Genomic DNA, 22069 nt, shown 5'->3' with positions numbered 1-22069 from the left:
CTTCTTAAGCCCGAATGCTTTGCATGAGATCTATACTTAGGTTTGCGGGAGGAATACCAATTTTTCGACTTATCCACACCTCGCTCGAAGTGTAACATTCACCCCTTCAGTATAAACGGTTGGCGTAATTAAACACCACACCATTAAGACGTATGGGGGAGTGGAATTATAGCTATAATATTCTTAACCTCGGCAATGGTTGGAGGTGAGTGGTAAGCGCCATACATCTGCCGCTTTACCTCCTGGAAAACGGTCCTCAGTACCCAATATATAGGAGGCTGGACGGGCCCCAGACACGGTCTGGACGTTACGGAGAAGAGAATAATATCTTAACCCTAACTGCAATCGAACACCGACTCCTCGGTCGTCCAGCCCGTAGTCTAGTTGCTCTACGGACTCAGGGTACTCCAGTTGTACCACCCTGTTCAGGTCTTGCCCACACTTGCCGAACGAATTTATCACGTGCGTACGGTGAAATAAAAGGGATTTAATACATTCATTCTTTTCCCATGGGTTTGCCCGCACAGCTGTTAAGTCGGAGTGGATTTATTTTCAAATGCAGGCGTCAGTAAATCACTTTCGGTATCGAGAAGTGTTATGCTATAATTCTCCTTTGTTTTCATACCGTATGAACTCCGTGGTTTTAGTCCGCAAAGGAACTATACCGACCGAATGAGTGCCGCTTGTCGGCGGAGTTAGTGTTAACTTTAGCGGATAAAGAGTGTCGAGTGGTCAGCGCAACGAATCCCTACGGCCGTTAATTTCGGTTTTCTAGACCGGAGCCGCTACTTTTCCATTGAAGTAGCTCCCCAATTATCCTCACGAGGCTGAGAGGACCCCGTTGCAGACCCACTACTTCTCAGAAAATCTGGTAGCGCCGGGAATTCGAACCCGGACCTCTGGATCTGTAGCCAGGAACTCTGACCACTAGACCACAGAGGCGGTTTTCATCCCATAAGAGTAAAAATTTATAGTTGTCTCTGTAAATAATTAATCACGCACAAAATCACGAAGACGTATGGAAAGTAGAAGTGTATTCCGCTATTCTTGAGCTCGGATCTTGATGGAGGTGAATGTTCAGCTTCACCCTCGGCCGCTTTAGAGCCAGGGAAAATTCCTCAGCGTGGTTGCACAATGCTGTGCAGCATTGAACACCAATATTATGATGCAGATATTTAGTTTAACTGCGGCTAACATTGGATAAGAGGCTGGGTGGACCCCAGAGCCAGTCTGGACACAATGAAAAAGATAAATTTTCTTGCCTCTACCGGGAATCGAGGCCCGGCCCTCCAGCATATAGTCTGGAGCTATACCGACTGAACTACCCGGATCCCGTTTTCACTCCAGATTTAATTGAATTTTCTTAATATTTTATTATTTTTTAAATCAATGTCTTCTTCACTGTTATTTCAATGCTTTTTTAAAAAAAGGCAATACAGAATGGACTGGACAAATGGAGCTAAAACATAAATATTGACAGAGGAATTTTTAGTCGGATTCTACTGATTCTTAACATGAATTAACGCAAAAGAGCGACGTCCGGAAGGAAATTTCAGATGCAATCGAGTGTGAATCGGTAGAAATAATGAAAACAATGAACCCATTCTTTGCGTCTTCTTGGAGGGAAGGGCAAAATGAGGAAACATTATAATCCGGTTGTTGTGCAATTTAAATATACAATGCACCTTAGTTCACCTTCAGAATTTTCTCTTCCAACTATTGTCGAGGCCAAGAAAACGTGGCTCTATACATTCATTCCCCATAAGTGTTCCTGGCGTAGTGCTTAATTAGTTAAGCACAGGAATGACTTTAAAATATTACTTCACTAGATAAATTTAAGTTCATAAATACAGAGAATAAGGACACTGTGGTAAGCACACACTGTGCTTTTAATATAATTTTAAATTAATATTCGCAAGTTATAAAATTATTCAGAGAAATTAAAGCATTCGTGCTATATATTGCAAGTGAAATTTTTGATGATTTTATGCTTAGTAATCTTACCATGGTACACTTTCCAGGGTTGCAAAATATTCATCAAACATTTTCTTATATTTACACAATTTCATGAATAGTATTGACCAGCTTCTTAAGTGGAGAAAATAGGCTAAATTATTCATAGCTTTTTCTCCACTTCCCTCTGTCATGCCTCCAGCTTTTTCAGGTAGGACTCAAATTAAGTGGAACGCATCAACTGATAGTCTATGCTGATGATGTAAATCTACTGGTTGATAACATAGATACCATAAAGACAATCTCATAAACTTAATTGACGCTAGTAAGAGAGTTGGTCCAGAAATAAACTCAGAGAAAACTAAGTATATGTTGCTGTCTGGTCGCCAGAATGCGGGGCAAAATCATGATATGAAGATAGGAAACAGATCCTTTGAAAATGTGACAGTTCAAATATTTTGGAAAGACAGCAACAAATGAGAACCCGATTCAGGAGGAAATTAAGAGGATATTGAATTGCTACAATTCAGTCAGAACCTTTAGCCTTCTCGTCTTCTGCCTAGAAACGTAAATATAATTTTTTTTTCCTGTGGCGCTACAGCCCCAATTTGGGCCTAGGCCTACCTCCATGAAACTCTCCGTTTCACTTCGGTTTACTAGATCTTACACATTCGGTAGGACTCCTTGGGCGAGTGATCAGCTCGTCGCAAGGCCTCTACCTGTACACAAACACAGAAAAACGCACACAAACATCCTTGCCCTGAGTGGGATTCGAACCCACGATCCCGGCTTCCAAGCGAGCGAAGACAGTGCATGCCTTAGATCGCTTGGCTACCGTGACCGGCAAATATAATATACAAGAATATAATTTTTCCTGTGGTTCTGAATAGGTGTAAAACTTGGTCTCTGACATTAAGGGAGGAACATAGACTAAGTGTGTTTGAGAACAGTGTGTTGAGGAGAATATTCGGACGGAAGAGAGATGAAGTGACGGGAGACTGGAGAAAACTACATAATGAGGAGCTTCATAACTTGTACTCTTCTTTAAGCATAATTAGAATGAGATGGGCAAGTTATGTAGCACTAATGGGGGCGAAGAGGAATACATATAGGATATTGGTTGGGAAAGACCGAAGGAAAGAAGCCATAGGAAGACTAAGACGTAGATGGTTGGATAATATTAAAATGGATCATAGAGAGATATGATGGAGTGGTATTGATTAGATTGATCCGGCTCAGAACAGGGAACAGTTGAGGGCTTTTGTGAACACTGTAATGAACTTTAGGATTCCATAAAATTCTGGGAAATTCTTCAGTTTCTGTACAACTGGCAGTTTCTCAAGAAGGGCTCAGCTCCACGAAGTTAGTTAGTTATTCAGTCAGTCAGTTAGTTAATGATGCTGTTCTACCGAACTAAGGCACTTGGAATTCCATCACGCTGCGTATTCCTCGCAAAACAACCATTCATTTGGTGTACAAAACATCTGCAAAAATTGCTAAAATAAATTAACGCTGTATTAATATTTGCAGCAGTATTCGCTTTCTACAGCTATTTATCAACCACCATGGCCGGCTCAGTCACCGCTCTCTTGCACTTCTCAAGATTCAGACACATTGACCCTAACCCCTCAGTCACAAACCATTCTTTCAGCACAACGATCTCAGCCAAATTTATAGGCATCAACTCACGGCAATACACAACAACAAACATTAGCGTGTTACATACACTGTTTCACCGAGTAGCGACTATTTTGAAAATGGAATGAAAATGTTATTGGAAAAAAGTTTTGAGAATTCTAATTCTTATTTCAATTCTTTGTCAAAATATACAAGAAAACAAAACGTCTAATTTTACATAAATTTTCAATGTTTCAGCTATGGATTCGCAAACTTCTGGAACTATTGCTGAAATCTTTTGTTTTGAATTGTTGTATAGGAACTTCTAAATCAACCTCTATACGTCAGAAACCAAAGTACTTTATGTAATATTTCCTTTGCTAATATCGGTTCTGTAACGAAATATTTTTATGTTCTTTTAGGACCGACTAAGATAAATATAAAATAGAAGTCACCAGAAAACATTCGGTTGAAAAGTTTAAAATACCTTGGTTCTTGCATCGTAGAGACCCTCATTTTTTCACTACCACTGTAGGCCTTCCGACTTTTAAGAATTGTGGTCATTCACCCTCTTTTTTTTTCTTTGATTTCTTTATTCCAAATAATGTACTTAAAACTACAAAATTTTCACTTGCTGTGATCAGTTCGGCATCATACATGACGAACAGAAAGAACAAGATATGCGAGTTATACTGCACATAGAGAAGGATTAACAATGCGAAAAATATATTCTGTTCGTTCCCTATTATTCGTTCACCGAATGTGGGGACACACCTTTACACAGACATTGGCAGTGGTAACAGCATGACAGCGTGAAGAGGAGCTTTGTTCTGGTTGATATTGGCCAGAGGGGAATACGACAGTAAGCAGACAGAAGAACATCAAGTACCATCCTTCTCACCTTAAATGAGACTTCTTTCCGCTACCTCAGCACGTCAAGGACTCTGCAGGTTCACTGGCATTTATGCTTGTATGTAGTCACACTGTATATCCAAAGGTCTTCCATTAATGCTTTCAAATATCAGCACATATGCACTAAAAGCATTCTGTCGGTAAATGAAAGTAAGGACAGTGCTGCTTTGGACAGCCTTTGTGCAGCGATCAGCTTGTTGCTGTACGTGGCACGGAACTGGACGGCTTTACAGCAAGCTCGGCCGAACAAACGAGAGTCGCATCAGTCGTGTTGCCGCGGTGGAACAGTTAGGTTGCCGATTGGAGAGGCAGAAACAGGTAAGCAGTAGTGCGAAGTGTGTTGCTGTGAAGTGTTGATGAAGTGTTCGGCTGAGTTAACTCCATACATTCGGGTAGGTGGTGTGTTTCATAGTTACGGTGGTTTGGGTCTTCGAAATTAATGGACCGGTCTGTTTGCCTCGCTTCACCTTCATCAGGAAATGCCTAATAATGGCTTCTTTCATTGCTAACATCTGTTTAAGTGGATGAATAATTGAAGCAGTAAAGATAATTTGCCTCCTTATTTGGAGTTTTGAATATGCAAGCTCTTTCTCTATTCCATTTTCAGATGTATACTGTTGCACAATATCTTTCGCAGTTTGAACACTGGTGCACTCATTACGTACTTCATCAACTTTGACGTCAGAATGATATGTTTTTATACGTAGTGGAATACAGCTGGACTAGATCTTGTAACAATAATTAAAACAAAAATTGACAGATCTTTTGGGGTAGAATGGCTTAAGTAAGGTCCTTTGTCGGACATACTGTTGGAAACTTTGTCATTGCTGGGACAGTCACCTAGTACTTTGCGAGTCATATTTGTAAGTAGTGAATTTTTCAACCTCCAGAATTATCAGGGGTGTGGAAAAAGAATGTCTGTTTATTAAAGGGAAAACATATATGTCTTCTGCTTAGTCGATCGGCATATCGTGTTTAGTAATGTAAAGTAAAAAGTAAAGGTTTCCCTGTAACAGGCCGTGGAGGCCCATAGGGTTCTGAGATATTGAAGTTCCCACATTTTCTAGACAATCGGCTCATAGTTGGCGGCAAGTAATGTATACTTGTTAACTCACCCCTTCTGCGAAACGCGATCCTGGCATTACATGGTCTCATTATGACAAACTGACAACCTTGAGAGCATCATGTTTTATTTCCTTTTAACCGAGTCATGATTTCCGATCTCCAATTCAAATGCAATAAAAGTGTACGTATGCCGTTCGTATTGGGTTTTGTGGATGATAACGTAAAATACAGCAAGCGAGGCAGAAGGTTCAGCTGTAAATGGTTTTTACTGGTACATGATGCACACTCTGAACCATCATGCTGTCGGACCGTACAGAACGTTGTGTTATGAGGGTTAAAACAATTTCTTTGCAGTTTTCGAATGTTGTCTCTGCAGCCATATGCGGTAAAACAGTGTTGCACGCCGGTAAGCTACTCTTATATTTCCTTCGGAATTATAATTTCGTGTGGTTAGTTAGGTGGATACTGATGTTGTATACTTGGATTTTATTTAAGGGGCTTTAGGCCAGTCTTTGTTAACTAGGTACGACATATCAGAATTCAGTTTGGCAGTGTATAATGAGTCACCAATGTGTTGCTTATTCTCATAGTACTATCTAGTTGTTGAAATAGGCCTGTTGAGAAAGCGAAGTACTTTATCAGAGAGTGATTGTATTATAAGTTAGGCTGGACGGTGTTGATGTGTGTCTGTTGAACATCCAAAGCGCTCCATCATGTCGACATTACATTTGGCAACAATATTTTTTTCAATGCCGCATCCAGCCCATTCAGGGCCCTGGCCCTTTATTCAGTTCCGTAATTTTTTTTTTCGCAGATGGTAGGACACCTTGGGACGAGTGATCCGCTAGTCACAAGGCCTCTACTTAAACACAGGACAATACAAACACAGAATAAACGGATACACACACTGGATCTTTGAAGTACTTACTATTTTGTGTTAAACGTAAAATACAGGTGCACCAGAATAATGTTACCATGTTCTTTGTGCTTTCATCCTTTATTTATAACACGTTAAGTTGGCACTAACTTTGCCGACAAGCGGCTGTAGCTCGGTCGGTATTGTTCGCTTGCGGACTACAGGCCACGGAGTTTGTTTTTCTTTTGTTTGTTATTAGCAGTATTAGTACTAACCACGCCGAATGTTGCTTAACTAAGGTGCTCAGATGAGAACCGGTGTTTTCAACATTGTATGGCCGTTGGCCGGGTGAATACTTATTGCCGCAGGATCTCAGTTCGATTTCTTCACAGGGGATGCATGTAATAAGCGGTTTTCGTCACTGAGCATCATGCCTACCGCCATGTTTCCCTCCCCCTCTCCTTCCTTTCCCCGTTTGGAGGTGATCCCGAGAGCTGAGACAACTTAAGAAATATTTTAAATGAGTAGTTTTTATGGTTTTCCTCAGCCTATCGAGGGGAATGCTGAGACAGTACATGCAAATATACCACCGCCATTTTATTCTAAATCTTCATCTTCACACCATTCACAATCATTTCTCCATCTCACTCGTTGCTATAACTATCTCTGCAGTTGAAGCAGCGTCGTCACATAACATGCAAAGAATATGAGTTTGTAATACATAGAGAAATAACTCATCATTATTTTCCTCGGTCACGTTAAAGTAAATACATCTGTTTTGTGGAAGAAATAGTGGCATTTCTTGTTGGTAGTGACTCGGTCTGATAGCTTCGTTTATGGGATGGAATGGAAATGACGACGCAGTTTCTTTCTTTCTGAAAGATGTTCAAGTCCCTCAGGAATTAATTTTCGGGTAAAGTGAAGATCATTTACTTTGAAGAGTAGCACATTCTGGGTCGAATTGTGTACTGTGTGAAACAGTGTCCTGAAGAGGAAAATTATCTCAGAACAAACCAATAAAATAAAAAATTTCAGTAAAATCAACTTGAAAGTTCTCGTTATTTTAAGTTTAGTTTATTTTTCGCCGACAAGCGGCCGTCGCTCGGTCGGTATGGTTCTCTTGCGGACTTAAATCGCGGAGTTCGTTTTGTTTGTTTATTTTTTACACGATTAGGTCAACGCAAATTAAACATGAAAGTGATCTTGATTCCTGAGTTTGTGGAATCTGCCCATCATCGGCCATTCTAAAGGACACAACGTTTTGGAAACTCTATCTGTTTCCATCCTTAGATAAAGGGCGAGAGGCACCTACTCCGCTGGTTCCTTTAGAACGCCTACTGTAACATTGGACGTCTCTTTCTAACGCAACCAGCGGAACAGGTGCCTCCTAACTCATCTAACGACGGAAACACGTCCAGTTTCCGAAAGTTGTGTTCTTTAGAATACCGGACTATTTACGGAGTTCAGAATCTTAGTAACCCCGAAGGTTAAGCACCATCGTCAGAACTGTTAAAAAATTGGCAGTGCGATCATTGCTTACTGGTTTATTGAACGCTGTTCTGTGAAGTGCCTGCGTTATAAAACGTCGTATGATATGATGATTATGAACGGTGAGTAGTAAACATCTGCTGACCACAAAACATGTCGAGAAAGACAGGTGCTAACCATGAAAAATAAGCATGGAACTTTACGCATTCACGAAGCGCTGCTCTGCCCTGTTCGGTTTGTGACAGGAGAATAGTTGAGAAAACTTGCTTTTTTAAAAATGTGTCAGGATCTACGTGCATTCGAAATAGGCTATGTTATAACCTAGGGTATGATAGACACAAACGGTTGTTTGTATATTGTCGCTCGTATGTGTGACTATAGACAGGGTTTTGACTCGTAATTGGATTTATTGAACACGTACAGATCGAAACTACAAGAGGCTATAGCGCTATCGCGACTTCACAGACACACACACACTGCAGTTCACTACAGCACGTACTAAGCTTTCTCAGTCTGCTATATCTGCACAGGTTGTCGCCTGGTAACGGCTTCAACGCCGTAGCTTCCTCAAGTTCCGTGTTCACGTCCTCACTAGCCGGCGGCTGTCTCACAGCTCCCGAGGTGAATTAAATGGATTTCAACTGTCGAATTCTCAACTGGACTCCACCCCACTAAGTCCCACTCTAGCGGCCATCTCACTTGAACCTCCTACTTTTCTCACTGCAGTCTCAAAATTCTCTTCTAATGAAGTCAAAGTCACATTGCAACTGACGGTCAGTCAGTCTGTAATTCATGACCAGATATTAATTATTACCGTTTGATAGTTACGGTTTTATTTTTGTGGGGCGCCCTATCTGACGAGAGGACGGGTCTGTCTTTTGCATATGCTGCTGGCCTTTCTTGGGTTTGAGTCCCTTTTGACTCGCGACCATATTTTACTGTCTCAGATTTGAGACTTCCCTTTTCTTCGCCTCCCACGACTCGCAGGGTCACTGTGAAGGTATTCGAACCCGCCCCCACACGGGCAGTCTCTTTTAATCAAAGTCAAAGCCACATTGCGACCGACGATCAGTCAGTCGGTAAGTCTCGGTATCGAGCACCTCCCTGGGGCTCATGACCAGATATTTATTACTCCTCGACAGTTACGGCCTTGTTTTTGTGGGGCGCCCTCTCTGACGAGAGGATGGTTCTGTCTTTTGTATATGCTGCTGGCCCTTGCCAGCGCAATGTTTCTCGGGTCTTAGTCCCTTGGGACTTGCTACCATATTTGACTGTCTCACATTTGAGACTAACGAGAGGACGGATCTGTCTTTTGTGTATGCTGTTGGCCCTTGCCAGCGCAGTCTTACTTGGGGTCGAGTCCCTTTGGACTCGCGACCATATTTTACTGTCTCAGAATTGAGACTTCCATTTTCGTCGCCTCCTACGACTAGCAGGGTCACGGTGGAAGTATCCGACCCCGCCTCCACACGGGGTAATGTCGTCTCTTCTAATGACAGCTGGTCCTCGTTATATAGCCTCGGCATGGACCCCACGGAGAACATCGCTTCCAACAGCTATTGTTGTCGTGTGTCTGTTGCAGCTATTACCTTACAGCGGCCGTTGTTTACAGAGCCATTACCTATAAACGGCTGTTGTATGGTCGTTTATTTCGCTGTCGCTGCCTAGCAACGGGTCTGTATGCTACAGTAAAATATAGCAATTCGGAAAAGGTTCTACAGTTTATCCTGGAGATTGAATTGGTCGTAACTGCTCTCATCTTCTCGAATTTGTGGGGGGGGGGACTAATTCTTACCGAGTGCCCCAAATGGGGACACTGATGGCGATAGTTACCCTCGTTAGTTGAGTAGATACGTGAATGTTTTGTCTTGCTTTGGATTAGGCTGTCTAGTCTGTCCTGAATCCACCTTCATTCTGACCGTAAGTCACAGTCGAACGGATAGTACCCGTGTCTTGTATTTGGGAAGTCTCGGCTTCAGTCTCGAGTGTGATACCGGATACATAGCGGAGGATATTCGTCGTTATCCTCAGTTGCTCCAGGCATATGCTGGGATAATATCCTAAATTAAGCCACGACAACTTACTTTCTGATATATTATTCACTACTCGTCCTGTCATTCGACGTTATATGCTGCCTAATATTATCAATTGCAAGCATCCGGAAATAAACCAAGAATACGTGAATTCTGCAGCAGTGAATCGGTAAGACATTTTGTAGAATTTTCCAGCTGGAGGTTCATTCCTTTGCAGTCTCTTCATACTGAAAGTAATGGCAAGACAAAACACGCTCACGTACGAGTATACTTGTGCACTGAGTGAAATCTAACACAATCTCAGTGTTCAAGATCCTATGCGCTTTGGATCGCTCCAGAACCTTGAGTCAAAGTGTTTAATGGTACGCTGACGTGATAAATGTTGACTACGTCACTGGCCTCGTTAACTGTAGATCGGTGACAATTGAATTGTGTATTGGTCGTGATGAGGAGAGGTTGAGTTGGTCAAGTGAGATACTTGAGTTAGACTATCAGTAGTTGTCACGTCATCAGATTCGGGCCACTTGGTACGTCGCCCGCTAGCGGACGTAATTCTGCCAGCTCCGGACGATGACGATGACTATGGAACAGTTTGCGAAGCGAGGATTGGCAGGGAAACTTAAGCACCCGGAAAAAACCTGCCCTAATGCCACTTTTTTCCAGTACAAATCTCACATGATGTGACCTGGGATCGAAATCGTTCTGCCATGATCTATAGCCGGCGAATAATCCCTTGAGCTATGACGCGACCTGAGGTTTTAGCACCTAATAAAAATTCTTTTGAGAGTCGTTAAGTTGGCTATACGCTAAGTATGAACTGAATAATTTATACCAATAAAATATATCGTCGAATGAAAGTAGGGATTTAAAATATAAATTGGAAACTATGACGGTAATGGCCTCAGTAATGTAATTTTCCCTATCCCTCAGGATAGGGACCAGTGGAGGGCGCTTGTGAACTCGGTAATGAACCTTCAGTCTCCATAAAATGCTGGGAAATTCTTGAGTAGCTGCAGAATTGGCGGCTCCTCCAGAAGGGCTCAGCTCCGTGAGTAAGTAAGACCACGCGGTATAGTTCGCTTGCGGACTAAAACCACGGAGTTTATTGATACTTTCAGTACTTAGATTATATAGTAAACGATACGACAGTTAACAGAGAATTTGGAAAATATGTTGAAGGAAGCTGCCGGGGCCCACTTCGGTATAGGCCTCCTGTCCCGGCGTTTTCTTGTAAGTATTGAGCAGAACCTCGACAGGGTGACTGGGTGATATCTGTAAGTGTAACTTCCGAATACCAAGCAGGGGTTACCCGCTCACCACAGATCTAGCAAGATGTGTTCTGCCGGCAAACCACGTGATATCTGGAGAGAATTTGTGGAATGGATCCCCGAAGTCATTTTTATAATGTGATCTGCTCTACCTTTGCTGTTGATAGCATAGTCGGTATAGCTATGGGCTACGGGCTGGACGACCGAGCGATCGCAGTTCGAGTCCCGGTAGGGTCAAGAATTTTCCCTTCTCCACGTTGTCCAGACCGGCTCTGGGGACCACCCAGGCTCCTATCCAATGCGTACCGGGGGTAAATCGGCTGGAGCGTGAAGCTGATCACTCCGGCTAGTGCTGAGGTCAAGAAAATATGTATCTATACATCCACTCCCCCATACTCCTTCATGGAGTAGTGCTTAATTAGTTAAGCACGGGCACAACTTTACGTTTACCTTACCTTTGCTATCAGCAGGATATGACCATGAACGTTACAAGAAAATAAAACAAGAGGTCTCTCTAACAAGTATGTTACGACAGTACGAGGGTAGGAATTTTTCACGGCCGTGAAAATTCATACTGTCGCAATCTGGGTTACGACACTTTGTATTCTGCCATTGCTTACCTCAATCTGGAAGTGGTATCTACCTGCAAGATTAAACGATGTCATAACACAAAAGACCACAATATGGATTTTTACTAATGTTGACAGCTATAGAATCAGTATATCCCAAGATTAATTTAAACGAAATCCAATATAAATTTTATTAAAATAAGCTGACATGAAGAAGAAAGGTAGGATAGGCCCAAGGTAGGACGAAAGAACAGATCTGAAACCTGCAGACGGAACAGGCAAAGTGACCAAAGCTCATAATGTTCTTCATGAGGGCGGTAATGGTTGTGACGGCTTCGACTACGACGACGACGACGACGACCTTCATTGTTAGGAGGGGATATGTTTTCCTATGGTCGGTAGTTGATTTGTCCCCCCCCCCTCATATATGTTGCTGTTGTGTGGTTTGCTCTTGACATATGCGAGGCGACTCGAGACGAACTACCGAAGCATCTGGATTGCGTCTTTCCTCTTCAGTTCTGTGTGCGTTCCGCAAGGAGACCTCTCAGCATCTGCCGCAAACACGCCTAGTTATTTATTTGTGATGAGCACAAATTTTCGTGGGCTATGACATAGTGCTAACTCTACGTAGTGTTGCGAACAAAATACAGAACAGACTACCATGAATTATGTGTAAGTGAAGACATTAGTGTCTTGTCACTTTATCTGGTGAACATTTTCCAGTATATAGCAGAATTTCAGACAGACCCATACCATAGAAGGCACATTTCCAAGAGAGGTGGACAGAAATATACACGTATACATTAACATTTATCATTTTCAGTATTTTGTGTTGGGTAATGTTTATGCATGCCGGTCACGGTAGCCAAGCGGTCTAAGGTATGCACTGTCTTCGCTCGCTCGGAAGCCGGGATCGTGGGTTCGAATCCCACTCACGGCATGGATGTTTGTGTGCGTTTTTCTGTGTTTGTCTACAGGTAGAGGCCTTGCGACGAGCTGATCACTCGCCCAAGGAGTCCTACTGAATGTTTAAGATCTAGTAAACCGAAGTGAACGGAGAGTTTCATGGAGGTAGGCCTAGGCACAAATTGGGGCTGTAGAGCCACAGGGAAAAAAAAATGTTTATGCATCTTTTGCAGAGAGACATAAGCACGTAGTGGGAAGTTGTGTCTGTCCGGATGTCTTGCTACTGAGCAATTTCTGATGATTTTCCATATTGGGATGTACACTAAAAATTTATTTATTTTATATTCCGTACCGGTCCAATATCGTCCAAGCAGTGCCGAAGTCGAGAGAATGTAGACTCCCCCATACGTTTTTATGGCGTGGTGCTTAATTAGTTAAGCACAGGGACAACCTTACATTTCTTTTTACCTCTTTACCTGTGTAATATCAGACGTCAGCGGTTTCGAACCGAGAGTACATATTCCACCAGAGAGTGCATATATTACTAGGTGATACATGAAAGTATATTTCATACATTGTTAAACACAGGTCTAATGGGCCTGAAATATATCTTCGCAGTTTTCTTCTGTATAGCTATTTCTGTTAATGGAGTAAATAAAATTTATTTGAAACATAGTCATCCATATTCTATCATGCTTCCAATCAAAATTAAGCCGCCACTGAAAACTGACACATGAAGTTTTCACTCTGAGACAGGAGCACGTAGAATGAGGAAGTTTCAGAAACGCAACTGTTCGGTATTCGGTAACCAACAATAATCACAAAGCAAAAATCAGTTGTGTTTCCAAGTTAAATTTCTCGAGGTCAGTCGCGTGTGAAAAAGAATGTGTAATGCCTTTGCACCGATTTTCTTTTTCGTTCTGTCCTAAGATTGCAGTTTTAAAACCCCTTCAATAGATGTCAGGTTGAGTAATCATCTTGTGTCAGTTATAGGGGTGTAAAGTTAAATGTCATGCAGCTGTGTAATGCATATTTAGTTTTCAGCGTTAGATTGAAATTTCTTTTCTACACAACTGACCATTTGATGGAAAATCGATTTTGGAACTGAAACAACCGTGACTTGTGTTGTAATGAATTGGACATTCGTTACGCCTCTTTCTGATCTGCAAATAGGTCACGCTTAAAATAGAGCTTTGGGTTCATAGGTATCGATTGGGGGTGTAAATTTACTCTTTAAAGTTGTTATGACAACAGTGTAGGTAAGCTTCGTAACGGTCACATACATCAGTGTTTAATAAAACGCAATGTATCCGCTTTTCCCCCCCACTTGAAGCCCTTGTTTTACTGATAAATGAAGTTAATAGGATTTGTGAAGCCGGAAGATCATATTCAGAAGTTCAGGGCTCTCCAGATCGCAGACATGTTTTATTTTATATCTAATCAACTCGTAAAAAAGGGAATTGACTATTTTTTTCTGCTTTTGACATCATATTCTAAAATTTTTCCTGCCTGCTTGAGTTTTCTCGTTTTGTTTCTCCTGGTATTTTTGTCACCACAATTATTGTTTACCTTTACTCTATATGGACTATATCCCTTTTCTCACTATTCCGTTTTAGATAATTTCCCTTTTGCTCAACATTTCCTCTTGAAGTATTTTATTTAGTATTTTTAGTCTGTTGGTTTCCTATTTTTCTGCATCCCTAATACTTCTTTGGCTGTAATTGTCACGCTGTTCAAAAGATTCCTGTTTGCATCTATATCCCCCGTTCTTCATTTTAGAATGTTATATAACTTTTCTTGTTCTATATGAATTCCTAATACTTCTTTCAGTATCTTGATCTTTTATTTTCCTCCATTTTCTCTTCAACTTCATTCTGTGTTAAGTAATTTGTCGAGCATCCCAAGTATTGATCTCTGCCTACTTCCGCCCCTCTGTACCTTCTAATATCGAATATGTTTGGCCACACCAGTTCGTTTTTTATTATTGTATATTTAATAATGGGGTTTTCCTCTTTTAACGCTACTGTGTTTATGAATATCTTTGTGTCAGTAGAATGTAGTAGTTAATATTCTCAAATTATTAAGTCGACAGAAGTCTCTGAATTTCAATTCTTTTACGTTTACTTTCTGCCCCCCCCCTTCCTGTTAATTACGGTATTTTAATATTACCCGCTTTTGCATTTGCATTCCCATGTTGCCTATAAATATAATTCAACTCGGTGGGTCAAGTGGTGTAGCCCCGGAGCGGACCCAACAGAAGACACCGTTCCTCTGTTGATGTGGATGGCGTGGTATCACGTGTTCCAATACAGCTGCACTGTCCGGTCGGTGCCGGACAGTGTAGCAACACCGCTTTCCGCAGCTCTCCTATTGTTGCGTGATGTCACCGCAGACGCAGACGTGACGTGTTTCTCTATTGCGTGTGCAGTCATTGATACGTTAATAGGTTGCTTACTGCGCCGTAACCCATTAATGGCTCACCACATGCTGCAATATTTTGCATACACCTGACTATGCCGTTACCTTTATCAACTTCGGAGTATATATACACGTTATCTCCTACCCTAATATTTTCTTTTCCTTTCTTCTTAATGTCTGTATACCGATGTATTATTTTCAGCTCGTTTACGATTTCTGGCATTTTTTGGGTTATACTTCGGTTGTTGCACACGGTTGCAGTCACTTTTTTCATCAGAGAACCACTTGTGTGACGTACACACTTTTCAGCCTTTGTGTCCGTTCGTTCTGTTTAATTTATTGAGCAGTAATTTGTTACCCTGGCCGGTCACTGTAGCCGAGCGGTCTAAGGCATGTACTGTCTTCGCTCACTTGGAAACCGGGATCGTGAATTCGAGTCCCACTCAGGGTATGGATGTTTGAGTGCATTTTTCTGTGTTTGTGTACAGGTAGAGGCCTTGCGATGAGCTGATCACCCGCCCAAGGAATCCTACCGAATGTGTAAGATCTAGAAAAACCGACATGAAAGAAGTTCATGCAGGTAGGCCTAGGCCCATTGGGGCTGTAGTGCCAAGAAAAAAAAAGATATTCTCCTGAAGATGTTACCGGCGTCTTGCAGTTTATGGGGCAGCCATCTTCAAGCTCTCCAGTTTAGCTTCTCGGAGTGTTACTCTTGCCTAGACCGTTGCCCCTCCCGCTCACCCCACTGGATAAGTTATATCATATCCTAACATCTTAATTGTTGAAGCGACCGTTGAGAACTTCCCTACCCGTCGTGGGGTAAGATGTTATCAGCTAACAAGTATAGCTTCCCTGACATGATTGTCAAGTTTCATCGGGGTGGATCCTTCTACCGCGTCGGGGTGTGAACCATGTACCAATGACAAATACATAAGGCTAAAACTTCCTGTCCTGTCGTTATGTATGTTTGGAAGTAGTTACAATATGAGCAGTAGATTACAGCAGTAGAAGGAATGCAGAATCGGTATTGCAGTATTCTCCCTCGTCGTAAGAAATTCTTCCTCGAGATAGCATGTTTCAGAAGTTCATATCGCGCCTATTCAGTGAAATCGTTATTCCCGAGTATTCATCGCGGTAATTGATAACACATAAAACGGGATGACAGTGAAATAAGTACAGTGAGACCACAGCAGTTTGCCGGTGAATTTTCAACCTGCTTCTTGCTAGTTAATAATATCAGCTTTACTTCTGCAGTATAATGTTAAAGTGAAAGGAGATACCCTGAACTGGCAGAATATTTGATATGTCTTGTCACGAGTAAGGGATACATGTTAATATTTTCGCGTGTATTAGTCACTAACAACGCGCGTTCTGGACTGGATGAACAGGTTTATTTACTCCTTACATACACCACCACTATTACACATGATTATAACGCTATTGATATTTCTGCACTTTATAATTCACTGTTATTCACATACTAGGCATCTCCTGGTGACGCAGTCAAAACACAATGACTGTAACAGTCTCACTGAATAACATAAAAATTCTTTTATTCACAGCCGCACCCTTGCAACTAATTCTTAAGTTCACTAAACTAATCGAAATTACAAAAGGTCCTCATTATATAGGCTCTGTAAGGACCACGCAGAAAACACAAGCAACGTGATTGCTACCCGGCGACTTCATTGGCGCGCTGACTCCTGCCTGGCAACGAGCTATAACATTCGTCCACTGAGACAGTTGCCATCGTTGCGCGTTGGAAACGTGTTTACCAACCCATTGCCGAGCAGTGCCTTGAGCAAATCCGTTACAATATATTGAAAGCCAAGACACATTCTGTCAGTATGAACTAAATTACTGTTGTTAGGTGATATATGGCTGCTAGATGGATCCTCCTTTGGGGTGTGGTTGAAGAATTAAAAATAAAATTGAGAAGGAATTCTCATGCCGAGCGTGACCGTTCGATAAGGACGACATGATATCAGAGCAGGCAAAACAGAGGGAGGAGCTGAGATAAAATTGGAGAGGCTCCTAGTATTGTATAACCACGAAGTGGAATACGAAGTCAAAATCTTACAGGCTGTGACACTGCCACAGAAGCACGTCAAAACAGAGCGTCGAAATTTTGTCTCATTTCCGAAAAGAAACTAGTAGAAGTCTGTATTCACACGGTGTGCACATTTATCCTGAATGCATTCGTAGTAGTTTTTATAACGGCACTTCAATGCAATAGATATTATTAATTTAAGTTATAAAAGACTAACAGTTGAATGCCAAGAATGTGAAAGGGATGAAGTTGAAGTTATGTATGTATATATGATAATTTGTCATTTAATTGGAGTATAAAATCCTAGTTGATCGTCATGTAAAAGTACTGACCAATACGAATAAAATTAAGGTGGTCTGGTAACTCTTCTCACTGTAGAACATTAGTCTTCATCGAAATCCGTTCCGTATTTTCGCAGGCAAATCGTGAAATCAATAGATGGATATGAAGAAAGCAGTCTTCTGGGATGTGGCACCGTGTAGATATGGTGTTAACCGACGTTTCAGAGGAACGTATCGCCTCCATCTTCAGGGTAGAAGGAAAAATAAGAAATCCGCATTGCGGATGACGTCGGTTAACACCACATCTACACGGTGCCACATCCCAGAAGACTGCTTTCTTCATAGTCACCGTCGTGAAAACCTCAAATCTTAAATAGATGGATAGTCGGGCAGGCAGATACACTACGATCTCTCGGTCATGTTTTCATTTTGTAGGCCATCTCAGTGGCGTTCTTCAAAACCCTGATATAAATAGTACTTGCGTTTTATTTTATTGACTTCATTACGTACGTATACATACAGTACAAAGTACGGTTCCCACTATCAGATACTCAGACTGTAGTGGATCACTTCTTCCCACAACTTCTCATTTAGTCTGCGGTCTTGACTTCTGTCCTGAAGACAGAGGCAATATGCACCTCCAAAACGGTGGTGACAATCTACCAGTCTTCGTTTTTCTATGAATGTATTTCAACCACCGATATGGAGACAGCTCAGATTGTAGATATCTTGAAGAATTCCGTCTTCTAGGATGTGGCACCGTGTAGATATTGTGTTAATCGACGTTTCGGAGGAAAGTTTCGCCTCCATCTTGTAACCGTCCAAACCTTTTAATACTCTTTAATGGACACTATGTTCCACTTTAGTCATTTCAATAGAGTGACTGATTTATAAGGGAGACCCATCCAATAAGAAGTTTCGCATTTAGACAGGAACAACTGCCTTGTTTTGTTACCTGCAGCTTGGGTGACCACAAAAGGGTCGAGGCCCATTAGGAAAACACATGTCTGTAGTCTGCCCAAGATGTAAATGTTGTTTTGCAAATAGGGTAGCTGTTATTAAAGTGTCTTCGGAAGGGTGTAATTAGACCCTAAACTAAGAAATAAGCGCTTTCACATGTAGGGTTCCGGGTTCAATATCTTTGAATCTCTTTATTCTCAAAGTTAGTAATGTGATTGTCTAGTACTGATGGTATGATGAATTGGCAGTTAAAATCAGCCATTAGGAAACTATTCTTGTCTGGGAGAAAGGCCGTCGGTTCAGATCCTATACGGTGATGAAGTGACGCTCCCGCAGAATAGAGTGGGCAGAAAGATTTGGCATTTTGAATTCACCAGAGGCAGACGCCATCGGGCTGCGCTCTCCAAGTATATCTAAATTTAACAGTCTTTATTTGGTTCGATTAATCTTTGATAATAATAAAAGGGCACATTACTCCCTACTTGCCAATAAAGATATAGTGTTTGCTTCTGAAATAAACAATTTGTGATTAAGCAGAAAATAGAGTATTTTATTTGTATCAGTGGACTAGTTTTAAATGTGTAGTCTCCGCGTTGCCCCAGTTATTACCGTGGCACAACCCTGAGAAGAGTCAAAAGTGTTCTACCGAAGCGGGCAAATAAATAAGTCAAGTGTTCTACCGAAGCGGGCAAATAAATAAGTCAAGTGTTCTACCGAAGCGGGCAAACAAATAAATAAACATAAAGATAGATAGGCAACGGTCACAAGAAGTGGTGAACAACGGTTGCGAGAAGTGACAGCCGAAGTGCGGTTGTAATCTTCAGGGTATAAGAAATGAGTCAGACTCAGTCTGCAGCCACCTGCTCACCCTGTTTCCTCACTCGCTGATTTCTTATGCCCTGAAGATGGAGGCGATACGTTCCCCGAAACGTCGGTTAACACAATATTTCGCCCTGAAAACCTCAAAGCTTATATAGATTTCTCGTTTTCGCAAAGAGTGGAAACTAGCCTGCTGTATGTCACAATTATATTTGTGTATCTTCTCTCTTTGCTGTCATGCGTTATTCTTCAATATGTATTCAATATTATTCAATATGTACAAACATTGCTTCTTAATTCCATAGAACAATCTGGGCAGCCCACCTGTCTGACATTCCGACTTTCAACAAACGAAATATTTTGTGAAGAAAATGGATTCCGGCTGTACTGAAGTGATCTGTCTAATATGGTGTAGATATAACTGAGTTTCTTTTCTGCTTCTCTACATTAAACCAGTCTTTGTTTTGTCTATAATATTCGTTTTGTCTTCCTCGTTATGATGCTCTGGGAAGTTACAGTTGTTAATTAGACTACGTTATTACGCCTAATTGACCTTTACCACGGTGTATAAACTTCCTTAAATGGTTTGTAGTTACTCAGATGGTCAAGATATCCCATGCTTTGATGGAACGTGGTATTAGTAGCTTTATGGGATATATATAATGAGATAATGAGGGCAGTCTACACAACAATATTTCTGAAGAGAAAACCGAAATATTTACTATTGTATCAACATTTGTTTATTAGCTGCTGACTATATGTTTCGACCCTAATGTTGGGTCATCATCAGGCTTATAATAATAATACTAATAATAGTTCTTGAATTGCGTCTTAGTTCAATATGGATCCATATTGTGTTGTTATGAGTTCTATGCGCAAATTTTTAATTTTCAGTCAAAACTTGATGTTTCGACGGTAAAAATTAAAATTAAAATTGTACAGAAGTATTTGCAACATACGAGTATATTACAAACCTCTTTAAAACTTCCTAACACCTTCGTATTGATATATTGTTCCCGGTGGTACAATAATTATGGTGTGGGGTGCCTGAGTGCCGAGGTCTTCCTTAATAAAATAGGTCGTGTTAGTTCTCACCTTCCTACTATTGTGTGAAGCTTATGCTCGTTATACTGTGTATCACTTAACGGGTTGTTTATACGTCGAGTGATGTATTTTAGTTTTTTTTTTAATATTATGTGTGAAGGCAGTTCCCCGTGATGATGATGATGATGATGATATTATGTCGTAGCCGTTCAGTCACATGTAATCAACAGCCAATAAACAAATGTTGATACAGTAGTATCTATTTTGTTTTTCCAGAAATATTGTTGTATAGACTACCCCCGTTAGGATGCATACCACAAAGCTTAAGCTTGTGCACAGAAGTCCAGATATTTGATCTTATCTAGAGACAGCTGAGTTCATATCACACCTTCAGACCTTATTTCTCAAATATCGGTTTTATTTCAACCCCTTCTCACTTCCGAGACGACGCCCGAGTCCCGGAAGAGGCCTCTTTCGTTGAGTATTTTACATTTAGAGTGCTTGTATTTCTCATTTGTCGGAAGCTTGTTATATCTCCCTTCCACCTAATCCACCTTGATGTGTCCTGAAAATATCAGCCGAATAGTACACATTATGAAGTTCCTCCTTATGTTAAGTTCCTTTATGCCCTACGTACTTTATTCCTGTGTTGCTCAGATATCCTCAGAATATTGTTACGTCATCATAGAGCATCACTTCTTCATCGCCAGGTTTGATGCCGCCACGCAGTGTTATATCGTTCCTTAATATCGGCAATGAAATGGGCGAGATAAGATTTCCATAAGTTGTTTATCGTGCTTTTTCTTTAGATGACATCATGTAAGAGATAAAACAACCTTAGATCATGAATTAGTTTGTCAGAAACTTATTTTATCTTCATGTTGGAAGGAGTGGAATGAGTGTCTGAATCACATATTCCACATAGAATACTCAAATGGGATTCCAAGACTGTACCGGATTTACTGTGGTAAGCCTGTTTGTTTCCAGTCAGTCTTCCTCTTTTTCTTGTTAATACAAGAAACTTATAATTCCAGGTTCAATAGATACGATTGGGTACCCAAAATAAACCGAACTAATTTTTTTTTGTGGCCAGAGCTTTTGTAGTACCGCGTTTTGCCACTATGAGCGCATAGAGCTAACATTCCTGAGTCGATAAGCCGACTACCGTTGCTTCAGAAGGTAAGGACTAGTTTCGGCAGAGTTTATAGTGACAACTGTTTTGTGTGATCGTCGTTTTTGCAATGGCCCGAACACATGAAAATGTTGAAAAAATTCGTGAAATCATCAAGTAAGATCGACGACGGAGCATTGAAGAAATTGTGGAGCTGTCGGGAGTGACTTGGAGCTCAGTTCAGCGAATTTTGACAGAAAATTTGAGAATGAAAAGGGTGGCTGCGAAATTCGTGCCACGACTGCTGACTTCTGAACAAAAGCAAGGTCGTGTGGAAGCATGCTGTGTTTTGAAAGAAGAGTCCCGAAATGATTAAAACTTTTTTTCAGCGTTTTTGCTGATGTTGCTGAGGTGAAGGAAAAAACGACGGAGGCGCTGTCAAGCATCTCAAAAGATGAATTTAGACAATGTTTTGAAAAATGGAATAAAACACTAAACAAGTGTATTAGTGTAAGTGGAGAGTACGTTGAAGGGGATTGAAGGTTTGTGCTTAAAATTTGAATAAATAAGTTAAAAAGAAGTTCGGTTTCTTTTGGGTACACCCTTGTACTTTGACAGGAATTAGAAAGTGCTGCTGATAACATTTTCTCGAAAATAAAAGGGTGGGTCGTACGCAGTATAGCTAATTAGTTTTAAAATACAACACTGTATCCAAGGCA

The 22069-nt window shown here is 41.1% G+C and overlaps 1 protein-coding gene across 1 annotated transcript in view; it reads left to right on the top strand.

The window, feature by feature from the left end:
* The first annotated feature begins 4489 nt into the window (after positions 1-4489).
* LOC111872254 (myosin heavy chain 95F) overlaps positions 4490-22069 on the top strand; it is a 103504-nt gene continuing 85924 nt past the window's right edge. Inside the window, exon 1 of the mRNA XM_023865964.2 lies at positions 4490-4800. The gene's annotated coding sequence lies outside the window, so the exon portion shown is untranslated. The remainder of the gene's footprint in view (positions 4801-22069) is intronic.

The sequence above is a fragment of the Cryptotermes secundus genome, unplaced genomic scaffold (genome assembly GCF_002891405.2).
Source record: "Cryptotermes secundus unplaced genomic scaffold, Csec_1.0 scaffold941, whole genome shotgun sequence".
Lineage (NCBI taxonomy): Eukaryota > Metazoa > Arthropoda > Insecta > Blattodea > Kalotermitidae > Cryptotermes > Cryptotermes secundus.
This window is presented reverse-complemented; position numbering and strand designations above follow the sequence as displayed.